The 17,897-nt window shown below is 44.1% G+C and overlaps 1 long non-coding RNA gene across 1 annotated transcript; it reads right to left on the bottom strand.

Annotated features, from left to right (window-relative positions):
• Positions 1–710: 710 nt before the first annotated feature.
• Positions 711–17,250, bottom strand: LOC135316784 (uncharacterized). Its single transcript, XR_010376030.1, has 2 exons — positions 1,798–17,250; positions 711–1,543 (listed from the first exon to the last, which is right to left on the bottom strand). It is a non-coding gene; the product is annotated as an uncharacterized LOC135316784 (long non-coding RNA).
• Positions 17,251–17,897: the final 647 nt, after the last annotated feature.

The raw sequence follows: 17,897 nt of genomic DNA, 5'->3' as shown, positions 1-17,897 counted from the left end.
TTAAGCATGGGAAAAAAAGAGCATCTTTCTGAGTGATTCTGGTAATGTCTGCAGAGCTGAAATGAAAAACAAAGCCAAACTGCACTGCATGACATGCCAGAATACTTCTATAGGAGAAGGGATTTTAAAGTAAATACACACACGCACACACACAAATTCTCGCCCCTTGAACACACACCTATGCAGGCACACAGGCCACCTTCCTCCCACTACCTGCACACAATCAAATGGAGGAATGCTGCAGACACAGCGAGGCACTGCACGTTGAGGACCACTGGGTGCATTCTGCTCTGTTCTCAGTCCGCCTTTCAAACAAACACTTACAAGCCCGGATGAAGCCAAACCCTTGGTATTCTCGTAAATGCAAGGTAACTCATAACTTCGTGTGGCTGAAATTTCCCACAGGACTTGGCACTTCACAGGAATAAAATCACAAGATCACAACTTCGGATTTGTTTCATCATCCTTTTCCAAACAAACATTCAGAAATAATTTTGCTTCACGACAAGTTTCATCAGGTTTGCTTAAAACGGTTTTCCGTCTGATCTGAAGCATCAGGATGCACCACGAAAATACTCAAGACAAAGTTCCCACCCAAAGGAAGCGATTAGGAGTTTCTCTTCTCTTCCCTGCGTGATCCAAAGAGACTACGTCACTGAGCACAAGCAACACAAGAACACTCAGGCCCTTGGAAAACAGCCACAAAGCAATGACTTCAAAAGATGTTTATTAAGAAAACTGGACATTACAAGAGGACTGGGTAGGAAACAAATTATACAAGGCACATGCAGTTTCTAGTACACTGTATAGAACAAGAGAGAAGACTGCAAATATGTAACACACCCACCTGGAACTGCTAATGCAGGTAAGTCACTGCTCAGATCACTTGCCATGAGAGGCAGATGCCGGGGCTCCTCTAGAAGACAGCTAACACGTGGTACGTTTTACATTTACTGCAAAAGTACAGATTTTATGCATAGTTTTAATGAGAATTTAAACAAGATTCACGCAAGAATTTCTACATCGTTCTTTGAAGTTGTGGCATTAAGGTACTGTACCTCCTTCAATTTTGTTACTTACTTATTTTAACTAAAGGTGATCTAGATTTCAAGTTCTTATACTACATTTTTCCCCATGAATAATAAAACCTTGTTGTCTACACATGGTTCTACTATTTGCTTGGTTACCTAAGGCAGAAATCCAGAGACTTCATTATCTGTCAAAAAAAGATTCACAGGCAAGTCCTTTATAACCCAAATCAGAGAATCAAGATATACATTAGCCAATGCTTTCATTAGGTTTCACAACAAACGTGACCTAAACTTGGCCGAAAACAGGAAATTTTGTCTTTAAAGCACAGCTAAGGGCAACCAGCAGTCCCCCATCACAGAGCAGAGAGCAGCTGAACTCGTAGCGGAGAAATAAATGAGCACTAGGAGCTCCATGGCTTCTAGCAACAAGCACCACACAGACACTAATTCTCAATCATGAACAGAGAAAGTGCCTCACAACCAGACCGGTGACTTTGTGCTGGAGTCTGTATCTCAAAGGACAAAAAAAAAACAAGAAAAAAAAACCACAGGAAGGGTTAAAAATCTAATTCTTAAATTGGTCTCTTTTCCTCCCCAATGCCAAAACCATGCCCTGTTTCTTGACATTTTGTTACGGTTTCAGCAGCCGTCTATCAACCCAACATCTGCCCATAAAACTTTACGGATTATATAACTAAAACCAGAATGGATTCGCTATTGAGGTCTTGGCTGTCAACCCACTCCCCGCCCCGTCCCCTGAACTTACCTTCTCTGTTGCAGCACAGCTCTTGGATATGCTATAAATAAAGACAAACATTTCTATCAATGCTGAAATTAATAAATTGAGAAGAGAGAAAAGCACGGCCAAGAGACATGCAGCACCTAGGCCTTCCCCAGATACGTCACACCACCCAGACTGGATACAAGTACCTGCCATCAGAGTTCACATTGCCAGTCTGTGATTTAGTGCCCATCACAGTGTCTATCCGTCATCATCTAAAAACAGATGAAAGTAGAAATAATTACATTTCAAACACAAGAACACTGTTATAACAGAGCACACGTCCTCTAACCCTATGCCAGGGAAAAGAGGAGACTGGTATTTAGCAGATACAGAAGCAGCAAACAAGATCTCTATTACAAATAAGGGGGGTAAACCAGACTTAACAATCATAGGAAAGGCTCTGCTGCGCTCTTCATTAATGTCGTGAAGAATTCCATTGCGACAGCTGGTTAGTAACGTTAACATGTAAATAGCCGATCAACTGTCACATAAAGAAACTGCAATTAGACTGGAGGCGTTACATTATCCTCCAGCCTCTCCGGGCGCATAAAGGCAAAGGTAAGTCAAATGAAGCAAGTCACCTGTTTCACATGCCATCAAGTGTCTTTGCCTCTGTACAACTGTCTATAAACTAAAACTTAGGACTAAATCTGGAAGCAAGAAGGCAGGCGACAGTTACCAGAGTTACTGCTTCAGCTCGCTAAAAGAAATGTGACATACTGCCAGAGCTGATTTAGGCTATTTTTATGGTTTACTCTTGAATACCAGTTTGTCTGAGGCTTGGTCCAGTTCCTCAGCTTTAGTGGCAAGGCTTTCTTCTTTTTAACTCTGTTTCTCCTACCAGATGCTTCTTTTAAGCATGAAGAGTAAAAAGAAAATCCCAACTACTCTGGAACAGATCATCATTTTTTCCAAACTGCCCATTAAGGAGAGAGAAACTGTTCAAAGATGGATCAACCTGGATATCCTGCAGATGAAATAAAATGCAACAGTGACTTCCCCATCATCTACACAGGCATTTCATGAAGTTGTGCAGCGGTGACATTAACTGGCATCTACTTAGTGGATTTGTCTTAAAAAAAGACTAGGAACAGGCAAGGATTTAAAATCCTGATGAGTCCGATGTACTCACATGAATGACAAACAACCAGGCTGCAAGATTCCTGGTTGCCTACACGAGTCAAAGCAATGCTACCCATCAAGGTATCACCAGCAAGGCACCATCCCGGGAGGCAGCACGCTACCGCACTCCCGAGAGCACCTTCTAGGCCTAATGGCCAAAAGCAGCAAATACAGAACAGCCACCAGTTTTGGAGAAACTACAGATTTTAAGATTCACAAGCTACCCGACAGCTGTGACCACAACATGCTATTTCCCTAAAAAAGGGATGAAACTGAAGAAATCTTCATGTCTCGAATCCTAAAGAGATTAAGACACATACGTAAAGCCAGGCTGATGATCCAGCACAGGCCAGAGACCAGAGGTCAAGGGATCTAGAAGAAAAGTGCTCACCTCCAATGGATCTGACCAGCAAATTAACTCTTCCAAGAAATGGTTGATGGGTTTCTGCCAGCAGTGCATAGGTACAAAGCTCTAAAGCTCACTGAAGCCAAGCTGAACTCTGGACCTAACTAAATTCTTGGGTCGCAAGATGCGCAATTTGCATCAACAAGCAGATTACCATTCCTAGGACTCGGACAATAGACCAAAACCTCAGAGCCAATAAAGGCTTGATTTCATCCTTTCTCCTACCTCTTGTACTGTTCTGGAAGATGGAAATTCTTCAGAGCTGGCCCTCTGCAATGCTAGGATAACAGCACTGAGAGGTGGGAAGACCCCAACAGAAGAGGAAGGTATTTAGAGTCAGTGAAGCAGCATCACCTTAAATATTACCTACTGCTGCCAGATCTCAGGCATTAACCAAGGCTCTAAGTGATGTCAGGAGGTTCTGCAACTATCCACAGACAAAAACCCACCAAAGGTAACCAGAGTACCGATAAGATTTTACTTATCATAAACACAACGTGGGTAGAAGGCTGGAAGACCAAGTTCTGGGAAGTCATCATAAAAAGGGGAAAGAGCACTAGCCCAGAGAGGAGCAGGTCACACACTAAGAGGAAGGACAAAGAGACAGCACAGACCTCTGCAGCGAACCGTATCAAGAGCTGAGAAGCTGCAAGCGAAGCTACACTTTTTGTTTGTTTGTTTGGGTTTTGGCAAGATCAGGAACTTCCCTCTCACCAGGCTCTTGAGAGAAACTGGAAAGGACATATGTATGCAGGGCCTGACATGTTTGTGAACGAAGCAGAAGCTGCAGGCAGAGGCCAAGCCACCTTAGGTCCGGGCTTCTGCAGTCAAGCACAAGGTAACTATAACCATGCTGCTTTCAGAGTCACCTCCACTCTGCAAACAGCTCAGACACCTTCGCAAACGCCCTGACATAGCTCTCTATCAGGCCTGACACACGATAACCCAGCACAGCCCGTGCTCTGTGGGACCTCAGTGGTCCCGCAGAGGTCCTGCCCCAGCTCCCTAGCACATCCACATCAGAAGCTTTAGTGAATAAATACCATCTTCTCAAACTTCTGTGTGTTGGGGGTGGTGGTGTGGGTTTTTGCTTGTTGCTGCTGTTAAGAACATGCTAATTAATACCTCCCATCTGTAATACTGGCAAAGCATCAGAAGAAACAACCTAGAAAAGCAAAACCTTTAACATTGCAAGGGGAGCCAAGGCCAAAGAAAAGCTGCACCAGTGTCTTACCAATCTTCAGCTCCCAAAGGGCTGCCCTTTACCCAGAAGACAGTGCTGCACAGCTCTTCATGAGATTTTCAATGAAACCAGAACTATCCCTTCCAATTCTCCTTCTCTCAGCCCAAATCATGTGCTAAAAAAGCAGGCAGCAAACTCCTTTTCTGAGAGTAGAACTGATTTGCATCCTGCTCTGCCCTTCTTTTTGCGCGGCATTACGAAGTCTCACAAATATTCCGTGAGCCTTGCAGAGCAGCGGGTGTCTCAGAAGGTGCTGAGACGACGCAGGTGACACCCAAGAAGGTGTTTCCAGGCAAATATAACGGGCAGTCGCACAACTACTTCCTATTTCACCTGCACTAAAAGCTAATTCAGACCCAGCTTCCTAAACACTTCAGTTTAGAAGTACAGAAACTCAGGAAAAAAGTGAAATATCAGTCAGGGTTTTTTGTTTTGTTGTTGTGTTTGGTTTTTTTAGTGTTTGCAAAGAGAAGCAGCTCTAAACTGTAAGGTAAACATGAGTCAAGCCTTCGGACAGAGCTGATGGGAGCGCACAATGAACCACAAGAGGCTGAAAGGGACAGAGCCTAAGTCCAGGTAGCCTAGAAAAGGAAAACATATTGAAAAAATACAACAACAAATATTGAAAAGAAACTAGAGTCTCCTACAGCCTTCTGTCCCATTTCCCTCTCTCTTTTGAACTCTCTCCCCAGTGCGGGTTCCAAAAGAGCGGCTGAAGAGCCATCTGCTGGAATGCTAGAATTTCTGAAATGAGGATACAACTGAGATTCGTGCACGCAACTGTAAGAAACAATTCTGAATATTTCAAAACAAAGGTTCACCTGAACCATTCCAATTTTAAAAGCACTGGGCTCAAACAAAGCTTGACTTAAGTAGTGAGGTATAGCTTGATCGTACCAGGCATTATTCTAACAATTTAAGAACACGGTACGCAGCACAAGAAACCATGATGTGATCAACACTTCTGCCCTAGCAATCCCTTCCCCCGGTTACTGTCCCGCAAGGGTCTCTTGGGAGGTGCACCATCAGCCTGACGGCGAGGGGCAGCTCGCGCCGGCAGGCCGTGGCACGCAGTGCTGCTGCGGCCTGGGACTCACCCACCGGCAAACATTTATTCTGCAAGGTTTTTTTATAAATTTAAAAAGCACATCAGGATCCAATTCACTTGGCCCTGTGACACAATTTTAGTATACTGGTGCGCCCGCAGAGGCTGTAACACCACATGGGGCATAAATGAAGTGCTAGGAATAAAATATTTTCAGAAAAGCCTGCAATCAAACTTCTCCAGAGGTATAAAGACAGGTAACTTACCAGCCAGCTCAATTCATGTGACATCATGAGTATTCTTCAGGTATTATGAGAGATGAGATGAGAATGGAAGCTAAAACATCATCAGTAAATAAAAGGGACCAGGCACTGGCATACTGAAGGTATCAAATAAAAATACGAGTTTTAACTTTTTTGGAGCCTAATTTCTGATTGCTGTTCAATGAACTACCATTTCTAAAATATCTTATTTAGACAACTAATTGGAACAAAAACCGATGTTATACAGCCATAGGCTTCTGCCTCTCCTTTCATTCTGCCATCAGACATCATCTTTCAGGCAGCAGTAACACACCTGCACTGGCTGAATTGTTATAATGACAGGACTGAACCAGGCATATAACACACAACTGCATATTACATCTCAATTTCCATCAAGCAATCCTATCTCTGTAAGTAACTGCAATCATTCCCAGTGTGCTGGTATTAAAGTCCGATTGTGGTTTTTTTTCTCACCAAAGATTTTGTGGTCTCAGTTTGGAACAGAGCAGAGGTTGCTGCACACGCACGCAAAGGCTCTGTGCATTCAAAAAGAACTGTGGCTTTGCTCGAGATCAGTGTGGCTTTGCCAGTCCCACGTTTCCTCCTGGAGGTCCTCTTACATATTTATATGCTGCAGTCCCTCAATGCACAGGGGATTCATAAATTCAGGCATCATCATCCAACTTTCACCTGCCAACGCAGCAACTGCCAACAGATAATCAATGCGGATTACATAGTGCCCGTATTCCTGTTACATCAAGAGCAAAGCTCAGTCTCTATCGCCAGATCCAGCTCACTACATGAAAGATACACATTTTGATATAGAAACAAAGCTACATGAAATATCCTTGTGGGCCACCCTGCATTGATTTACTCACTACTGGAAATACATGATGGTTAAAGAGATGTGAAACACACAACTACTTTGCATTTCAAACTTCATAGAATCATGGAATGGTTTGGGTTGGAAGGGACCTTTCAAGGCCATCCAGTCCAACCCCCCCTGCAGTGAGCAGGGACAGCTTCAACTAGACCAGGTTGCTCAGAGCCCCGTCCAACCTGACCTTGAATATTTCCAGGGATGGGGCATCGACCACCGCTCTGGGCAACCTGGGCCAGGGTTTCACCACCCTCAATGTAAACAATTTCTTCCTTGTATCTAGTCTGAATCTCCCCTCCTTTAGTTTAAAACCATCACCCCATGTCCTATCACAACAGGCCCTGCTAAAAAGTCTGTCCCCATCTTTCTTATAGTCCCCCTTTAAGCGCTGAGAGGCCACAATAAGGTCTCCCCGCAGCCTCCCCTTCCCCAGCTGCACAACCCCAGCTCCCCCAGCCCGGCCTCGCAGCAGGGGGGCTCCAGCCCTCGGAGCATTTCTGTGCCCCCTCTGGCCCCGCTCCAACAGCCCCGTGTCTGTCCCGTGCTGAGGAGCCCCGAGCTGGAGGCGGCGCTGCGGGGGGGTCTCACAGAGCGGGGCAGGGGGGCAGGACCCCCTCCCTCGCCCTGCTGCCCGCGCTGCTGGGGATGCAGCCCCGGGCACGGCTGGGGGTCTGGGCTGCCAGCGCACGTTGCCGGCTCGTGTCCAGCCTTTTGTCCATCAGTACCCTGAGTCCTCCGCAGGGCTGCTCTCCATCCCTAGGACCTCAACCTGAAACATACACATCTACAGAAGACAGCATAGACATAATTCAGTGTTGTTACCTGCTACTCCTCTGCTGGTTAGCAAGCCTACAAGCAACTTGTTACTTTTGAAAGTTCGGATTTCACACCAGGAAAAGCTGTTCCATTGCTTTCATGATTTTTACCATACCCTTGTAAAGCAGTTTACCCTGTACCCTTACTCGGAAAGGGTACCCTCCTCCTAGAGAGTCTAATCGAACGGCAGAGATTAAAATGGAAATATACAGTCTGCTAGACGTATTCCCTTAAAAAAAAAAAAAAAAAAAATCACAGATGTTACTCTCTTAATAAACACTGAACAACTTTGTCAGGCTTTCTCCTCCCTACCCAAATACTGCTGCTACTTTGTCCCCAGTCATCACATTTAGACAAATCTAAGACCTACGAACACAGAAGATTGAGACTACGTCATCTAACTACCTCAGATTTCTTTTAATGCAACTTTGGCATTACTGCGTGTGGTCCTTCAACTGCCCATGAAAAATTCCTTAGGAAATTTTTACTGTGACTCAGGATTTTCAGAGGCTTCACATGCATTTTTGCTTCAAAAATCTGAGATGACTTTACTTGCCTGACTTACACGTCTCAGAAGTAGAAATGCTCTAATAACGTCTACTATTCTTGTGATGGGCACACTGCTGGGAAAGCAAGATGACTCATTCCATGAGCACAGTCCAAACGTTCTTCAGCTACATTATAGGGAGATTCAAGTCAAACAGCAAGGCCCTCCTGTGTGCTGACCACAGGGTGATTCCATAGCCCAGAGCTAGAGAGAACAGACTTTCAACAAGATCCTCTAGTGCGCAGGAGATGCCGCGTCTTGAAGACCTTCTGGTCTTTGGGTGGAATCCCCCACTCACCCACACAGACCTGTGTCCCTGGCTTTACTCCCCACCCTCAGCTGGCAGAAACAGCAGCCACCATCTGCTGGATTCGCACCCCACCCCACTGCTTGTTTTTCCAGCCTTGTGCACGGGCATTACTGCCAGATGATTTTAAGTCAGAGGAAAACCTACAAAGAAAGAACTTCTCTGCTGGGGGACTGTCCATCACTGCCTTCCTGCACTTCAGGCCAGACACCCAAAATCACTTCACCCACTTCACTGTCTTGGCCCTCCTGCTCAATGCCTGCCAACTTCTTCATGGCAGCCCTGACCTAACTAGTCTTTCTGGCAAGGAATGCCTGCCTGCCTGCCTAACACAAAAACACGGCCACATGCAACATCAAGGAGATGTAACCAACATGTTCCTAGTTCATAAAACCAGACTAACAGAAGTACTGCCCGTTCAGGAAGCCACGTGGTTATTGATGGGATCCACCACGCTTAGTCCTTTACACTTAGTGAGAAGAAATAGGTTGTACAAGCCAGTCTCCTACAGCATCTGCTTGGGACCACAGTTCCAGGGATGGGCACGAAGAGCCGCATTCCAGCCCTCCCACAGCTGTCATTGGCAGCTCTACAGAAAACCTGCGCTAAACCCAAACCAGAAAATGGAAGTATTAGTGGTGCCTTCGATGAGCTCCCCAATGCATACCGCAGCACAGCAGGAGATATACCTGCACTGAAAGGACTACTTATCGCACTGACAAACCCACACATCTGTAAAACTGCATTATTAGATCCTGATCGATATGGGAGGACAGGAATCGCTGTTTGGAAGGACTTCCTTCTCACTCCGCTGCTGGTCAAATGAAGAGTTTTGGATGAGAAAATAGAGTAAAAAGTTAAAACACAAAACAAAACAATTTCCTAAACTTACTAAAAACTCCAATACTTGGCTGTTGAAAATTCTTCAAACGGGTCTCTGACTACATCAAGTCTTGATGAACCTCCCCAGCCTGAGCAGAGGGAAGGAAAGACTTGTACGATTACATGGAATAATCCAGAATTGATGTGTTGTACTAAGCACTGGATATCAGGACAATATGGTTCTTTTACCATCTTTACTAAGCCTCTCTGCTTTACACCTTTTTAGGCACACTATCTTCTTCTCCTGGAATGCTGGATACAGAAAATGTGCAGTTCTCCGAGCTGTATCACTTAATACTGGTTCATCAAGACACACGTATGGTGGTAGGAATCTATCAGCTGTAGAGGTTTTATTCCCATGGTTGATGTGCACATTTGTGACGTGCGCCTCGAAAACTAGAATGCAAAGGCACAGAAGGAGGGAGAAACAAGTCTATTCCTGTAAGATAACAGCTGGGTGTATGAGATCAGTAAGCAGTGCTGCTCACTGCCATCTCTTTGGAAGGAAATAGGTGGTTTAAGAGATGAACAACGTGACATTCCAGAAATATTCATGGTGTACAGATTTACTCACCTTTGAAACTACCACTGTGCCTGTATTTTAATAGACAGGGATTCTTAAACACCCTACGCGCTGCATGGTTCAATGCATGCCGCTTTCAGAGTGTTCCCTTCCATTGACAACATCAAAATGCAAAGTAAACAGACCTGGCTCAGGCTTGAATTAACCATCGTTATACCTTGGCTGATTGGGGGGGGGTTATTCAGAAATTGAAAGTTTGGGAGTTACTCAAAGTCCACCTCGTGCCAGACAGAAGTGCAGGAGGCGGGGGAAAGCGCCACAGCAGGAGGGGTAGGACCCCCAGGGTAGCCGACACTGCCCTCCCCCGGGAGGCTCCCACACCACGGGGCCGAGCCTGCGGACAGGGAGCCAGAAGGGTGGGCACGATTCTCGCTGTGTGTACCGTTAAGGATTACTGCCGCCTCCTAACGCAACGGGAGGAGGTTCCTGCTGCTGGTGAGAAACCAGCGAGCTCGGTTTTCTTCAGAAGGGCCCGTGTGCGCTCCAATGCAAAACATTCGTTCCAGCCAGCTTGGACAAGTTACGCACCTCTGAGACAAACCACATCCTTCACTGTTTAGAGACCTTCAGACGGTCTCTTAGCTCCATTAATGAAGGCGATGACTGGTTATACTGGTCTTACGGGCATCTTTCCCTTTTCCCCTGTTTTTTTAAGGGTTAGTTGTCCCACAGAAGTACTGAACAGAAAACTTTCCTAGCTAATTCACCTCTTCCCTCTTGTACAAACAGCACTGAAAGAAGCCTTACTCAGTAGAAAATCCTTATGCTCAGAAGATCACATTTGCAGGCACATGCTTTCAGTCCCACCTGCCAGCTCAAACAAGACAAACCTACCAAAAAATTAAGTAATTTTCCTCAGTCTGCCAAAAATCTCTACCTCGCAGAAAAAGTTTTCATGGAAAGCTAGGTTATCATACCTCAATCCCAAAGCAAATCCATACTTTTATATAATTAGAGGACAGAAAACACTGAATTAATGTAAAAATTTCAAGTAAGTGAAAATGAGTCAAGTTAAAGCAATAAGCATTGCCTCTGAGAAGGATGGCAACTCCCACCATGGACTTGGACTCTAAGCCCTCCATGCTAGCCTCTAAACCTTGTGCTGTAACAGAAAACCACTGATTGTTGATTTATTTCTTAAATTCAAATTTAATTTAAAAATCCATTATTAGTACTTCTTGGTTGAGGGAGTGCTGGAGCTAACTGCAACAACTAAGAGCTGGACAACTGCACTGGTTTTCTTCCCTGTGTATAAACATGCTGCCATTCCTGCGCTGCACAGATCTTATAATATACTAGAAAAATAACTTTATGCTACTCAATACTTGCACGTTTATATCTCATTTCAGCAACTTCTACTGGTACAGCCAGACATTTGACATTCTTTAGCTGCTTCTATTTTAAATCTCAACTCAGTTGCTAAAAGGATTTTTTAAGCTATTTCCAATGAAAGAGAAGATGACCTACATTTGTGGAACGGCCTCTCACAAGCCAGCAGCCTCCTGCAGCATGGGAGGTGCAGTCCTCACTGCATGTACCCCACTTCAGCCCTGCGCAACAGATTTCATTTCTGACCTTTAGCTCTCGCATGCTACGCCGCACACCGCTGTGCACACACTTGTGAGGCACGCAGTTTAAGATGTCTATTTGACATGAGAGAAAAGGCTAAAGCCTGCACAGCCAAGAGTCAGTCAAGCAACAAATGGAAGGGGAGAAAAAACACATTTATTTTCTGTGGACCACTGTTAGAGAAATTACACAGGAGGAAACATCTTGTGAGATATTTAATGTTTACAAGGAACATTAAAGAGAATGTATGTTTAATGCTTTGCAGAGATGAGGAACAATGAATGTTTATTTGCATAAAATGGGCAAATTAAATGCAAAATCAGCTAATAAGTGCACGTCTACATTCCTGTTCAGCACGTGTTATCTCGAAATCCTGATAGTCACTGAAGATCTCATTCTTCATGTAGAGACGGTAATAATATCAAAGAAATTAAAAGAAAAGAATCCTGTGTTATTTTGACCTTTACACACCACATCAAACACTCATTTGAAAAATAGCAAGGTCCTTTCAAAAAAACCTCAACTGACCTTTGCACCTGTAGCTCACTGGCTATACAGACCCAAGATACTGCAGGTAACGCTCTTCTTCCCTCTCTCTCTGCCCAGACCGACAAGCAGAGCTGTACAGCCCATCCATGAAGGGACAGTAAAGGAAGAGAAGAGAAGCTACAAATACAACAGTGAAGGCTTTAAGCATCCTCATTTCTCAAGAACATAAAATTCAACATGTCTACTAGTATCAGTTGGTTTGTACATTATGAGAGCAAGAACTGCAAGCCATGAGATACTTCATTTTAACAAGGGGTAACAGCACCGGTGGTCAAATACTGCTTTGAATCTGAACGAGTAGCTGAGAAATTTTGATAGCAAATTGAAACACTGCTGAGGATTCCCTCTTCAACATGAAGCTTATTTTTCCTCTGACCTACCCGTTCAGCTCTGCAACGCTGCCAAAAAGCCTACAGACTGCTTTCTTGGATGTAAAGGTACAGCAATTAAAAAAAATCAAAACTACAGAAATCTGACACAAAACGTATGGCATAAAGACTGACCAGCGATTAATTAGTAGGATTTTTGTAGTAAAGCCTAAATAGTATCTGAAAGAATACGGGTGGGGCAGAAAAACAAGTGTTTGAGAGAAATGCTTATGATTAAGAGTCGTCTTTAAAGTTGTCCACCAAAAATTTTACACTGAATCCAGAACTGTTGGGAAACAGAAGGTGCCCAAAGGTGGCTGCTCTTCTGGAGTAAGCATGACGCAGTAAGCCTGGCAGTGCTTACTTATGAGCTTACTGCTAATCTGGAGTAGGTATGATAGCGCTTACACTGCGAAGGACCCTGTTATGATGTACACTACTCCAGTATACTACTCCTGAACATGACCTGTAATCTTAAGGTACGCCACCTCGCTATCATCTTCCTGGCTTCATCTTTAGCACTGTACAAGCTCTTTGGATTCCCAGCACTAGAGTGGCAAGAAGACCTTACCAAAGACCCTCCAACTTTGACCATCCTGAAGCAGCCTGCAGTACACTTCTGATGTGGTAACAGAACCCCAACTGCAGCACAAAGAGCTTTATCAGCTACCTGAAAAATGGCCACACTTGCAAAAATAGCAAGCAAAAAGAATTCATTGTTCTCTTACTCCTCCCGGAGGGGCATACAGCAAGCTTTGCACGCAGGGGTCCAGAAGCCTGATGTCCGATATAGCCATCCTTGCCAATCACCAGCTTTTACTGAGAAGTGATCAGCTGTTTGCGTGTTCTTGAACCACTGCCTTAGTAGGGCGTTCCATAGACCTGACCACATACACCTCCCTGCAGGGCCACCGCCGCAAATCACTCCACCCTCTGCAGATACAGAAGGTAAAGACACCCGAAGTGAAGGGTGCTGCGGGCACGGCCACGTTGGCTTTCCTTGCCTGGTGTTTCTGTTTTTTGTAGGGGTGTTTTGGTGGTTTGGTTTTGGTTTTAAGGCAACCTGCAAGCACTAAATGTTAATTTCATTAACTGGGAAAATAATCCACTGACTGTTCCAGGTCTGAGGCCATAAAGTATCATTTAAGAAATCTGACTCGACTTCACAAGCTGTTTCCACTGAGACAAGGTAGTTTTTTGTAAACTGCTACATTTTGAAACTGGAAAAGCGCTGAAGAAGGGTCAGACTAGAAGCAGCCTTTTATGTACTATCCAGCACTGGTACAACTGAGGGCCTGGTCCTCCCCAACCACCTACTCTCTTCTCTCACCCCAAGTCACTCCTCCAAGATCCCTGTTTTGTAAGTTGCATTTCAGTTAACCAGTCCTCTTCCTGAAGGCGCTAAAATTCCCGGTAGCCAGCTCTGGGTACTGATCGTATGACTGGAAAACAGATTTCTAGAAATTGTACATATCAACCAAAGTGGGTTATAATCCCTTAGATTTTAATGCAAGTACTTAAAATAAAGCTTATTTGGAGGAGAAAAAGGCTACTGCCCCACCCATATAATTTTTTTATAACAAAACATTTTTAAGGACACCATTTCAGCTCTGCCAACAAATTTACGCAACTGGTTACCCATTGCTTTAAGGAAATAATGTCTATAAGCAAGACTAGAAATTATTTAAGAGGTTCTAAAAACACAGCTAAATAATCTGCCTCTTGCCTATCTGCAGATTCCCCCAGTTAGCTTAAAGCTAACTTTTCTAGGTAGCTCCTTGGTATCAAAATCATCTGTACACCCCAGCATACCAAGCCACTGCTCTTTTGCTCCAACCGTTTCAGAAGTATTCCTGGGGGAAGGTCAGAAGCTTTTCAGAAGCTGATACATGAGAACTAACGCTGCACTCTGCCGCGCAGGTAGGGAGCAGGTTCGCTCACCCATGTGCAGGATGCACGAAGCAGAAAGGTAAGCTGCAAGCAAGCACAGCAGGATAAAAACTGGTTTCCAGGCTAAAACTTAGGACTACTTTAGTTCAGTGCAATCCACCACAGACATGATGTTAGTCAGGACACGTACACCCCTCTAAAGAGAGCAGAGCTGTTGTCTGTGCGTAACACCCGACTGAGACCAAAACCTATTTTTTGTCAAAAAAACAAACAAACAAAAAAAAAAAAAAATCCCAAAAGAGACTCCTTACATTTCCAAAGGAAAAACTAATCTTGTTGAAGCATCACATGCAAAAGTTAATCCATACATTTATCTGTGAATTAGTGTATCACAAGATGTTAAAGCCTCTCCTGTACAAATGACCTGCCGACAGGAGCACTGAGATCAGACAATTTAGCTGAGCTCAGGAAGGAAACACGTGTGCAACTGCCTAGGAGGTTCAGCTGGTTCACCGACATCTGACAAGATTGTTCTTACTTGATGCACAATACCTAGAACCTGCCTGATGACAAGTTTGTTCTGCATTGAACAATATAATTTTGAGTAATTTATTCCTTCACACTGAAACAAAAAAATCTGCCTGAAGTGCATCCCAGCCTTTGAGCAGCCGCTTCCAGCATGCTTCCCACTTGGAGCAAGCTCATATTAGAGCTCTGCAACAAAGGTCTGGTAAGAAGCACCCAATCAGTACAAGCTCTTCAAGAGGAACTTTATCAGAAGAGAAAATCAGACCAGAGGAAATTTTTCTTCTAAATAAAAGCAGGAGCCCTCACAGCTGCTGATAATGGGCTGCAGGCTGAGACTTCCTCAGCTACAGGGTTTTCCTACCTCTCCTCTTTTCCGATACCTTCAAGGGAAAAAAATAAACAGAACGTATTCACTGCTACTTCAACTGGAAGCACCCTAAATACCTGAGAGCACAGTAACAGCCAGCGAACCAGCAGGAACAAAGAAAACAGGCAACATAGGGAAGATCGGAACGCGTATTTCATACGCTAAGGATGGCTACTACTGCTGGTTGTTCAAGGGGGAAATAAAGTGATAAATTAAATATTAACAGGCTTGACCTGCTGCCTTACAGGAAGAACCATTTATGTTCAGTTCTAGCTTTTACTGGGTAAGTGGAGGTGCCAATGACCGATAACTCAATCAACAGCAACACCAGTATGTTTTGTCACGCTGCTCATCAACAGCTTATGAGGTTGTCTTCAGCTGCTGGGAAGCTCTTCCTGCTGTTCAAAGCCGAATGCCCCATGCTGAGCATCCGACCTCAGCCAGAATCTCTGGGAAAATCATATTAACCGAGATGGTTTGGATGTTGGCATCAGTAGCATTTCAACGTAACTACATATCCAATTCTTGCAGAGAAGTTGCATGCTGGCCTCAGTACCTGCATGAAAATAAAGCTCATTGCAATGGTTCTTCCAAGCTGCTACTATCCCACGATGCACGATACTGAGAGTAGGAAGAATTCCTCTCCTGTGATTTCAGTATTGCTACTGCCAGCACTGAGCAAAACAAAAAGGAGGAAAGAGCTCACCCAGAACAATGAGAAAAATCTGTAATTGCAATAGATTTTGACTGAAAATGCACATGGACGAGTGAGTTCAAGATTTCTGGTCTTGATAAAACAGACATGAAACTTAAAACAAGTGTTCTTATCCTTTTTTGTGTTTGCTCTATAGGGAGTACCAGCAAAGAGTTCCACTAAATCTCTACCTCTCTGATTCAATGTATTAACTCTTAAAGCCTGACTGCTTAGAGTTCAATATGGCACCCTGGAACGTGCCACGCAGAATTCTTTCTGAAAGCAGTCTGCATCCAGGAACTGGTTAAAAAGCGATCATACGAAACATCAAATTACTGCCTGTGCAATGTGCATTCTGTTCTCCCGAGCACATCCATTACGATACTGTCTTCAATTATGCACTTGAAGTACTTGTACTCACAGGACTTTTAGCCTGTGCAGTGCTTCACTTCCCTTTCCCTGCAGAAGGTAAAGCAGCACAGCAGGGAATTTAAGAAGGGAAGAGACCATCCATTGCTAAGACAGCTGATCACTCTCCAGAATTACATTTCCTTTCCTACCCCAAAATTAATGCTTACACCCTTCTTAATTCAAGATGGGTATGCGTTTTCTGCACACCAAAACTGAAACGTCTGAAGGAACGTCAGAATAACGTCATGTAAACAGGTACTGATGCAACGGATATGCGTTCCTTGAGTTTAAAATGGAAATACAACTTCCTCTCAGAGACTGCTGTAAAGATTTAAAAGAAGGAGAGAAGTAATTGTGTACCCCACACTGTTACAAGCTCTGCAGAAAGTTCAACAGGAAAAATAATGCGCAAGACTGCAGGCTCACGGGTGCTAAGGAAGAAAAGTGAAGCTGTACTTGAAGCAAGGAGGGCGGCACTAACCTTTGGTCTGCTCTTCATTCTTTCTTCCCTTTTTTTTTCTTCTGCATGTAATGCAGTTTGGCAGATTATAACCACAGAAATGCATTCTGAGGTCGTGTTTTAAATTCATATGCCTCGCTGATAAGAGACTGATGCTTTTGTGTATTCCTACAGTTATCTCCAAATTCCACAAGTGCAAAAGCCAATCCACTCGGTTTTTTTCCCTTTAACCACCTTGCCATCTGCCTCAACGCCAAGCGACAGGCCACCCTAGCGTATTCGACAAGTCCTGCTGCGCTTCGTATTACCAGTAACTCCATGTGCTCATGCAGACTGGAGAATCCAGGGTTAAAAGAGATACTCTTATCTCTGTTTAAGATCTTTCAAGTGAAACAGCATTGATGACTCTGCGTGATCACAACTGTTTTCAAATCGAGGTATGCCGAGCAAAAATCATCTGGAATTAAACAAATACTTCATATGTGAAAAATCCTTACAAAACACCTCTACTCACCGGTGACATTTCTTCTGTAGCTGGTGTCAGACCTGGCATGCTATTCAGTTCCACGATAAAGAATGACTGAACCTGGAATGCTCCTAGTGCCTATTAAGCTCCTTCGGCTTCCCTGCTCCTTCCAAAGTACCACATAAACGTACAGTCAGGAAACGACAGGCCTCGACACTTCTGGCTGAGGAAACATGCAAGATGAGCAGGTGCCATGAAGGGTTCAACATGTCCAAGAATTTCAAGTTTGATTTGCAAATCGGTTCTTCAGTGTTTGCCGTTTGTTTGTCTAGAATCAACATGTCGTGCCTTCCATAGAAAAGATGATTACTAAAATCCAGCGGTTTACAATGGGATCAACTACAACGGTGCCCTGGTTTAATGGCAATTCTCTCTCAGTTACTGCCTTTCAAGCATTATCATGTTCAATAGATAAGAGATCCAAACTCATGATATGCCCGTTTTGTTATTTTCAAGATAAAATTTTATTATTTTACAGAGATCTACTTGGACACATTTCTTAACAGCATTCTTAGACTTTGAAGAAGTGTGCTGTAAGGTTTTTGCTTTTTCATGGGGCGGGGGGGGGGGGGGGAGGGAACCCAACCAATACCCAACCCATACCTGGATTTAATTACAAAGGAAAA

Source organism: Phalacrocorax carbo, chromosome 22 (assembly GCF_963921805.1).
Source record: "Phalacrocorax carbo chromosome 22, bPhaCar2.1, whole genome shotgun sequence".
NCBI lineage: Eukaryota > Metazoa > Chordata > Aves > Suliformes > Phalacrocoracidae > Phalacrocorax > Phalacrocorax carbo.
This window is presented reverse-complemented; position numbering and strand designations above follow the sequence as displayed.